The 10,404-nt window shown below is 34.4% G+C and overlaps 1 pseudogene; it reads left to right on the forward strand.

Annotated features, from left to right (window-relative positions):
• The window catches only part of LOC124095222 (large ribosomal subunit protein uL30-like), a 51,129-nt pseudogene extending 41,584 nt beyond the window's left edge, over nt 1-9,545 (forward strand).
• The last annotated feature ends 859 nt before the right edge of the window (nt 9,546-10,404 follow it).

Raw genomic sequence — 10,404 nt, forward strand, 5'->3', positions numbered from 1 at the left:
TTGACATTGCCCTGTAATATACTGTAATATTTAGTCAAAATTCACTTTTCTTCAAAACAGAATATAATTAAATATTTTATAGGTCTAACTTTAGAAAAATGGGCAAAATTGAATCTTTTCTCCCAATTAAACTATTTTGTTTCATTCATTCTAATACTATTCTAAGTAATATACACTTTTAAGTTACTTGAAGATTTGCAAACTTTTATGAATAAGTACATAATTCTGGTTTTTATCATTTTAATACCTTTAAATTACCTAGTACTGTAGTTCAATAATTGACAAGGAGTTTTAAAATATTGTCATAGACATTATCTTAAAGGAATTTTAATATTTTTCATTCTAAAAATATTAGCAAATGCATATTTTTAAAACAATTTGAGTAAGCATAGGGTAAAAAAGAAGCACAGTTTATTGATGTGTGACCAAAGTGCCTGCTAGAATTGTCGGCTTCTACTGCTGCAGTCTGGCTGGGCACAAATGCCGCAGTCTGGCTGGGCACAAAATCACGAGCCACCACACAGCTTGTAGATTCAAACAGCAACTCTTTATTCCCAAACTCACACCAGCCATCTACAATCACGTTCTGGGGAAATCCACGTTCTCTGCCCAAATCCACATCCACTGGGCTTCTATCTCCCAAAAAATACTGTCTGAATCCTGTGAGAACTCAAGGGGAACTCAGGCAACAGGATACGCCCTATTCCCAGCAGGAATAATCTTAAACCTGGAACCACCCTAAACCCGGATAGTCCTAAACCGGAACGCCCTATACTCGGATCATCCTAAACCGGGAACACCCTAAACCCGGATCCGCCTTGGTCCTTGAGCAAGGTCACCTACATGCAATGTCACTGCAAAATGTCCTATTTCCACGAGTCCTTCCACTAAGCAACATGGGGTACGCTGGCAAGGAAATTGTCATACCTACTTGGCTAATGGCTCCCAGCATACTACAGAGGAAGTTTTAATGTTAACTGGAAGCCATGTAAGATATATTCAATCTCAGAATCTTTAGTTAATAGAAGAATCACTACATCTAAGCATGAATGTAGTGGAATGTATATTTGAGTTAAGTTGTTAATGTGACATGGTGTTAATTACACATTATGTTTAAAAGTTTTTTTTTTTGAGACTCAAATATAGAGCCTAGGGAAAATTAATGATTTTTATGGGTAGAATTTTACATATACAAAGAAGGCCTAAGTGGCCCTAACTCTGAATTTTGAGTTACTAGAGGTCAGAAATAACTAGATTGCTTGCTGATAGTAGGACTTAGACTCACAGTGAATGTCTAGTGGCCACCTTGTTCACTTTAAGCACAAAAGGTCAAGGAGCTGCAAACCTGAGGACTTGGAACAATGAACCAAAATGAGGATGCAAATGTGTTTGACTCCTGCAGCTAATCTGCATGCTCCACAATTGGTTAAAGACAATGATGGCTCAAAGTTATCAAATCAATAAGATTATCCTCTTATAATGAAGTCATTTGATATTTCCCTCTAATATAATGTAACAATTTTCCTTAAAATAGGAAATCTTCTCATCTGGGTTGCAGGTTATGTAACAACTTAATGACAGCCAATTCTTAATAATTTTATAACTATTATGAGAAGATGAGTTCTCAGTTGTATATAGGCACTGACCCATAGTTCACTGATTAATCATTTATGTTCTTGACAAAAATTAAAAACCTCTATGAAGTTGACTCTAAATAGCATTGCTACCATACCATTTTTGATGTTGAATTGATTCTTTCACATTAAAAAATAGTTAGGATACATAGCTCTAACTTCATATTACAACTTTAAAAACCTAAAAATAAAATTAAAATTGATGGTGCCTTCAGTAGAGAATGTGAATAACAGAGCCTATAGCTAACTCTGGATCGTCTTTAAATCTCTCTCCTTCCTCCTTTCCTTCCTCCCCTTCTTCCTCTCTCCCTCCCTCTTTCTCTTCCTCCTTCCCTCCCTCCCTTCCTCCTTCCCTCCCCCCCTTCCTTCCTTCTTTTCTCCATTCCCCCCTTCCTTTCTTCTTTGAGCTCTAATAATATATAATTAGTTCAAAAATGTTTCGGTACCAGTTTGGCTAATATCTCAAACTTAAAAAAAAATGCTTTTGTTAACAGAATTAAACTCTACTTGACCTACTCTAAACAGAACAATTCTTTTTTTCTAATAATTATCAAAAACATTTTAAATTAAGAAGCTATTAGAATAATGTAGACTTTAAGAAAATATCTAAGAGATGTTATATTTTATAAACAAGTAACTAATGAAGAAAAAAAAATTACATTTTTGTTAGTATTAAGATCAGTAAATTAATGTTAAATTTTAGTATGTATTTTGATCTTCCAAAGTTGTTATAGACTGAACCTGATCATATATTTTTTTTCTACATAATTTTGTTTTGTCTCATCCAAATATTTATTCCACAGGTCAAAATGGAAAGACGTTGCAAGAATCATAGAAAACAGCAGCTACAGATCTGTTATTAAATTCATAATAATGATAAACATATGGATTGATTCCCATAAGTACTGAAGTTCCACAATTCAGGGCAAGGAGGTGAAGATGGACATCTGGGGCCTTGTTGCTGACTCCATCACTTTTTGGAAACTAAGACAGGTTGCCAAGACAATCAAACATGTCAATTTATCTCTCAATAGAATTTTATTACAGATACCAAATTGTGTTAATTATGTGTTATAAGTGTTGTCTTACAGGGTAGCCAGAGATTTATATGTTAAATTTAAATTTTCACTTTCCTGTTTATCTCTTTTAGTTGGTGTGTAATTGTTTTATGAGCCGCTTCGATGATGTCTAAGTCTTGAGTGTAGTTGTTCCCAACTAGTACTATTTCCAGATTTTAGAAGACTTAAGAAATCAGAATCTTTTCCCCCCTTAGTTAAAAGAAAAATGACAGAGTGATAGAATGAGTAAGAAAATAGACAGGGTGGCCTCTTTTTCAGGCTGGAACCATGGAGGGTGTCGAAGAGAAGAAAAAGAAGGTTCCTGATGTGCCAGAAACTCTTAAGGAAAAGTGAAGGAATAATGCGGAGCTGAGGTAAAGCGCCTGAGGAAGAAGTTTGCCCAAAAGATGCTTTGAAAGGCAAGGGGGAAGTTAACCTATGAAAAAGCCAAGCATTACCACAAGGAATATAGGCAAATGTACAGAACAGAGATTCAGATGGCTAGAATGGCAAGAAAAGCTGGCAACTTCTATGTACCTGCAGAACCCAAATTAGCATTTGTTATCAGGATCAGAGGTATCAATTGTGTGAGCCCAAAGGTTCCTAAGGTGTTACAACTTATCCGCCTTCACCAGATCTTCAATGGCACCTTTGTTAAGCTCAACAAGGCTTCAATTAACATGCTGAGGATCCTGGAACCTTACATTGCATGGGGGTACCCAAACCTGAAATCAGTGAATGAACTAATCTACAAGCATGGATATGGCAAAATCAATAAGAAACGAAATGCCTTGACAGATAACGCTTTGATTGCTCCATCTCTTGGTAAATATGGCATCATCTGCGTGGAAGATCTGATTCATGAGATCTACACTGTTGGAAAATGCTTCAAAGAAGCAAATAACTCCCTGTGGCCCTTCAAATTATCTTCTCCAAGAGGTGGAATGAAGAAAAAGTCCACCCATTTTGTAGAAGGTGGAGATGCTGGCAACAGAGAAGACCAGATCAACAGGCTTATTAGAAGGATGAACAAAGGTATCTACCATGGTATTTTTGTAATCTGGTCAGTTAATAAAACAGTACCTGCTCTCAAAAAAAAAAAAAAAAAAAAAAAAATAGACAGGGTGAGGTTGGGGAGAGACTGCAGCAAATTTAGGTGGATACAATGTTAAGTTTTGACTGATAAGCTGAGAATAAAAGAAAAAGGTTTGAGGTATTGCTACAGTGACTTTCTCAAGTTTCTGAATATGCAAAGTGAGTTCACCTTCCACAGCAGGTAGCACTAAGTGTCCAGAGTGTCTCTTTGTAGCACTCAGGGCATTAAGAGTGCACAGCTGGCTGTGGGTATCCACTTGCCAAGACAGGAACAGAAGAGACCAAACTGTGTACATCTAGTTCCCCCTTTCAAAGCTCACAGCTCTGGCCACCCACAAGATGTAAAGACGGAACAAGGGATCAAGAATGTCCAGAGGAATGCCTCTTTGTGATAGCCAGAGATGTAGAGAAGAAATAATCTAAAAGGCCAGTTCAATTATTTTTCTTATGTGGGCTCCATCTGATCAAAGAACTGTTCCTAGCCAAAGGAACTTCATTTAATAAATAGTAAATATAATATCCAATTTTAATTAATCAAGGCACATAAAACTAACAGCCAATTAGAATGAGAAAAAAAAAGCCAAAACTAACCCATGTTCCCACAAATGAATTAATATTATTTCAAGCAAAAGCAAAGAAATTTGACATATTATTTAGCTTCTGGTAAAATAGTTTTGAAATTTTTCATCTGTGATAATTAATTACTACTTTGGTGACCCTCCATGGACCAGGGTGTTATGGACTGGGAATTGCCATCCCCCTCTTCATCCTTGGAGACACTAAATCACTCTTTAGAAGTCATTTTCCTTTTTATTCAGGCAATTAATGACATTAAATGTTAATGTGAAATAGCAGACCTTCCCATTCTGCAATTTTCATAATGAACTTACAATCCTGCTTAATAAGTTGCAATCAAATTTACCAAGTGCTGAGTTGTTTCAAAATGATTCTATAAATAATAGCAAGCATCAAGAATAAAATCAACTATGCAGGATTAAAGTAGTGGAGTCCAGTGGGGGAGGGGAGAAAATGGGGGTATGTTGCCAAAGACACAAAGTAGCAGATACCTAGGATGAGCAAATCTAGTGTACAGCATGAGGACTAAAGTTAACAAAACTGGATTGTATTTGGGATTTTTGCTAAATTGGTAGGTTTGGTTGCATTCGCTATCAAAAAAGGGGTGACTGTATGAGATGATGTTAACTTACTTCACTATACTATACATTTTACTCTCTGTATGTATTCCATAGCATCATGCTGTATGCCTCAAATATACACAACAGAATTTGTTTTTAAATTAGTAATGTTTTTTCATTGGTAGTTTACCATATGTAAAACACTATGCTGGGCTCTTTAACCTTGACTCTGCAATTTACTTCTCTAAGGTTCAGACAGCTTAAGTAAATTGCCCATAGACACATAGTTTATAAGTAAAACATTCAGTATTTAAACCCTAACCCATTTTATTCCAAAAATGTGTTCTATTTTCACTGCACTATTACAAGGAAAAGAAAGCTGACTTCATTTTGGTATGAACTTTTATGCCTAATTATTACATATATAAAAGATAGACTGATCTTGTATTTCCTGCTGTGAAACATTAAGAATTTTAATTTATTTTAAATTATTTTCATCTCCCCTTCCTTGTTTCTTCAGTTTTTGTTAATACTATATTTTAGTACTTCTATTAGTAATAACTTTTGTAATTTAAAATATAACTTTAGAACTTATTTGTCTACCAAATTTTGATGGTGTTTCTTGCTCTACTTGAATTGTGGCATGATTCTTTAGACAGATTTTTGTTTTTCCTGGTGTTTCCAGTTGTCTTTCATTTTCTTATTGATAAATGATAACTTTGCTGTACCACCAAAATTAAATTTTTTAACTAGTGTCTATACTAAAGAAATTCTTCCTGATGACATTTTACTTGGATTTAGGTTAACTGATCAGTGCCGAATTGAAATTACTTTTCCTCTAAAAAAATAACTTTATTTTTCTTACATACTTGATACTTTCATGGGATACAGAAATTTAAATTCAGAATTTCTGCCATGAGGACTTTGAAAGCATTTCTCCAATTTTCTTGTGGCGGTGTTAATGAGAAATCTTTAAACAATGCACGTTATTATTTGTAACTCTGCTATTTCTACCACCATAATCTTTCTTATTCCTTTGTGTCCCAGTTATTGATAAAAAAAAAATCTTGCAATTAGTTCCTTCGTTTAATGTCCCAATTCTGTTTGTATTCTCCTAGTCAGCAAATGTGATTTTCCTAGCACTTCCTACACTCCCTACCCTTTCTATTTCAGACTCTTATTTATTCAGCCCTATGGCTTTTTAAATTAGTTCATTCTATTGTTCCTCAATAAGGAATTAATTAACATCTTAAGTTTGTTTATGGTCTCCATTCTCATTCTTAGCACTGCAGAAAACATTTTTTTAAAAAAAATTACTCTTTTTTTTCAGTGGAGAATTGGGAGAAAAATTGTGGGTGTTTTTGGTCAACCTTTTTGAACTAGAAGCAATAGGATTTAGGTAAGTCATAAATAAAGGGAGAAGAAATATTATAGGAAAACCTCAACTGGCTTGTGGACATCATCCAGCAATTCTAGATTTCCTTAATCAGTTATATTTCCTATTTTTCCCATTTATATTTTTACCCCTTCAGAGTATCTGATGTTTTCCCTAGAAAGAATATGGAATTAAACAAAGTAATTTTGTAAACAGACACATAGAAACAGTGGAACATATTAGAGAACTCAGAAATGAACCCACATATTTAGAACAAATTTATTCTTGACAATGATGCCAGAAACATGCAATGGGAAAAGAACAATTTCTTCATCAAATGGTGCTGGGAAAACTGGAAATCCACATGCAGAAGATTGAAACTTGACCCCTCCCTCTCATCCTATACAAAAATCAATGCAAAATGTTTCAAAGATCTTAATGTAAGACCTGAAACCCTGAAGCTACTAGAGGTAAACACTGGGGAAACACTTTGAGATATTGATAGAGACAATGATTTTCTGGCTAGAACTCTGTGATGGAAGCAAAGGCAAAATATTGACAAATGGGGAATGCATCAAACGGAAACACTCCTGCACAGCAAAGGAAACAACCAACATAATGAAGGGGACAACCCACACAATGAGATAAAGTATTTTCCAGCTGTTCATCTGACAGAGGATTAATATCCAGAATATTAAAGAACTAAGGAACACTTAACAACAACAAAAATAAGTCAATTAAAAAATGGGCAAATGATGTAAATAGACACTTCTCAAAAGATGAAATACAGATAGATGGCTAATAAATATGTTGAAAATGTTCAGTATTATTAAGTCATTAGAAAAATTCAAACATGTTTATAAAATATGTGCTAATAAAAATAAATGGAAAAAAAGTGATTTCTTCTCATTGCTAAACATCTCTTCACTAAATCTATAACCTGATTGCTTGCACACCCATTTTTTTTTCTTCCATCATTACATTTGGGAAAGATGTTCTTCCTCTTCTACTGGGTAATCCCCTCTCTGTACCCTAGATCACATCCCTTTCTGCATTAACATATGCATGTTTTGCTATATCTGCAACATTTCCTCTATGCTACCTTTCTCAAGGCAACACTTGTAGATGTTTATTAATCAACCAAGCCACCCTTGATTCCATGTTATCCAACAGCTTTTCTTCATATCTCTCACTTTCCTTTCATAGAATTCTGTCTATTCTCTCTCCCATTTTCTCACTTTCCTATGTATTATACATATGAAATTATGTTTATAGGTATTTATGTATATAGATAATATAATATTATTTATTATGTGATAACCTACTCTACATGAAATGTGGTTGCTTGCTTGATTCAACTGAGATCATACAAAAGGACAGTTTCAAATAGTTGCAATATATTCCTTTCTTTGATTGTACACTAATTTAGCTAGCTAGATTCTTATTCTATAAGTTTTAGGTTATTTTCAGTCTTATTATAAATATTAATGCAAAAGATATTGATGTCCATATATCACTTTGTCAATGTATACCTATATAGAAAATAAAACTGAGAAGTTAAATTACAGGTTGAAAGATATGTGGGCTCTTAATTTTGACAGCTACCAATAAAGTGCCTGTCATAAAAATTAAACTAATGTGTTTTCCCATCAGCAGGGTATGAGAAAACCTGTTTGACACATGCTCATCTTTCTGAAGGCAACTCTCTGACTTTCCTTGTCTTTCCCTTTCTTGTCCTATTCAACCTCCTTTGTAGTCCTCTATTCCTCTTTAATTAACTACTGATGCTTCTTAATCTCTTTCGGGACCTTATGTTCCTTTCACTCTACACTCTTTCATTGAGCAATATCATCTACTGTTTTGGTTCAACTTCCAATCTATATGTTGAAGACTCCCAAGTCCTTACCTCCATTCTGAAGGCTCTTGTGGACTGGGTGTTAAATTTCCTCTGAAATATTTTTGGCAAGATGCCTTTCAGGCATTGCAAACTTAATGAGTCGGGATCTAAACACATCTTTCCTCTGAGACGATTTTACTTTTAGTGTTCCTTTGCTCAGTTCATGTTTTCACTAAATCCTATTTAGAGACCTGAGAGTATTTATTGCATCCTGCTTTCCCTTCTCATCCCCTTCCCTTAGCCCCACATCCAAAATACCCACCAAGGTTCTATGTTCAGCTGCTTCTATTTTCCAAACATTTGTCAAACCAATCTGTTCTACATTATTTCTGTTACTACCCTCATCCTGCCCACCACTGACTCTGGTGAAATGATTTTATTATCTACTGCTAGTTCTTTGCTCCTATCCAATTGCCATCTTCCAACTAGAGTAATTATATTTAGAAAAACAAAACAAAACTGAAAAACACGAATCTAGTCATTTCACCTTCTGGCATAAAATCTTTCAATAACTGCCCAATTTCCTTAGGATAAAAGATAAATTCTCCATCCTCCCATTACTTTACTACAAGAGCTAGACAAGTTGAACTTCATGCCTTCTCTCATTTTCATGGCTTGTTGTGCACAATCTTTTTTTTTTTTTTCTGCTTGGACCACACTCTTCTCCACCATCAGATCAAGGCTGAAATATTTATCTTCTTAGAGAGACATCTACTGGTTTCTATAAACTGTTAGGTTCCTCTAAACTCTCCCCCTCATGATGATTTAATATTTGATTATAAATGCTTGCTTAATGTCTGCACTCCTTTTTAGAGTATGTTTCATGATTCCAAGGGCCTATTTTTGTCTTGCTCACCAATATATTCCTAGTGAATACGTAGGACAATGCCTCACACAGAATAAACACTCAATAAATTGTTATTGAAATATATGAGTGAACAAATGATTAATTGCATGTGTTGGTAGTTATAAGATAGTGAGGCAAAAAATAACACACAAACATTAAGTTGTTTTCTCAGAAATATGGACAGAGTTACACTATGACATCATTTTTTTTTGTCTCCCTGTGATCTGCAGCTTGCTTTTCTAAGATGTCTGGTTGATGGTGTAGATATTCTGTGAGTAGCCTTGGAACATAGTGGGAGAGCAGGCTCACTGTGGGTAAAACTCATGATCTTATCCTTATTAGCATAGCTCAATCAGGGAAGTAGTATACATGGCTATAAATTTTTGTCAAAGGCAATTTATGTAAAATTTGACAAACCATATGCAGAAAGCCACCTATGTGATTGTTGATGATTTCTATAGTTATTGCTCAATTTTAATAAACTCCAAACAAAAACTCGAGAATCTCTGATTATGACCAACTATTTTAGTGTTTTAATGTTTTTTCTTCTCTGCTCTATGGTGCCTGCCAAAAGTGGGAGTAAAATGTCTGGATTACTTGGCATTTATTGGATAAACAGCATTTCATTTTTACACAAACGTTGACATTAATTAAGTCTTCCTACATCTGGGATGTAGGTAAGTGTTCTGCTAATTTTGTAGAAGAGGAAATGAAATCAGAGTGGCTTGGCAGTTTGTCAAGGTCACTAAACAAGTCAGTGTCAGGACTGGGAGTACTACTCAGGAATTTTTGGCTATGAATCTTCTGTTCAACTAAACTACCTTCATAAGGGATAAGCACGCTGGGAATATATTCCTGGTTTTATATTTCCTATCAAACCTAGAAAGCTCAGTAATCTCACGAGAATTCCTGTTTCCAATTTCAATTTTATGAGTGAGGGCACCCTAATAAGCATCACACAGAAATTTAAAATGTCATACATTCATGTGAAACAGAATTTTGAAAAATGTTTTTACTTTCATTCCTTTTTCACTTTGAATTCTTCCTAGTGTTCTGTTTTCCTTAAAAAAAAATTAATCCGTGGAGTCTTTGAAGGATATCCTTTAAAGAAAATCCTTGTGATTATAAAGTGAAAAATATGCTAGACAAACAAATATCACACTTAGTATATCTAAGTACTATTTTGTAGAATGTGTTATTTTGGTCCCATTGTGTAAATCAAAACTATAAGAAATTACCCATCTTTGAAAGAATAATTGCACTGTAATTGCTTAGATATTTATAATGTAATATCTAGATAATATGAAATAAGACAAAAGTAAACCCATCATCCTCCTATTTCACAATAGTTCTTTGATTCAC

The sequence above is a fragment of the Marmota monax genome, unplaced genomic scaffold (assembly GCF_021218885.2).
Source record: "Marmota monax isolate L192 unplaced genomic scaffold, Marmota_monax_Labrador192_F-V1.1 WCK01_AAM20220418_F8-fsc00066, whole genome shotgun sequence".
Classification (NCBI taxonomy): Eukaryota; Metazoa; Chordata; class Mammalia; order Rodentia; family Sciuridae; genus Marmota; species Marmota monax.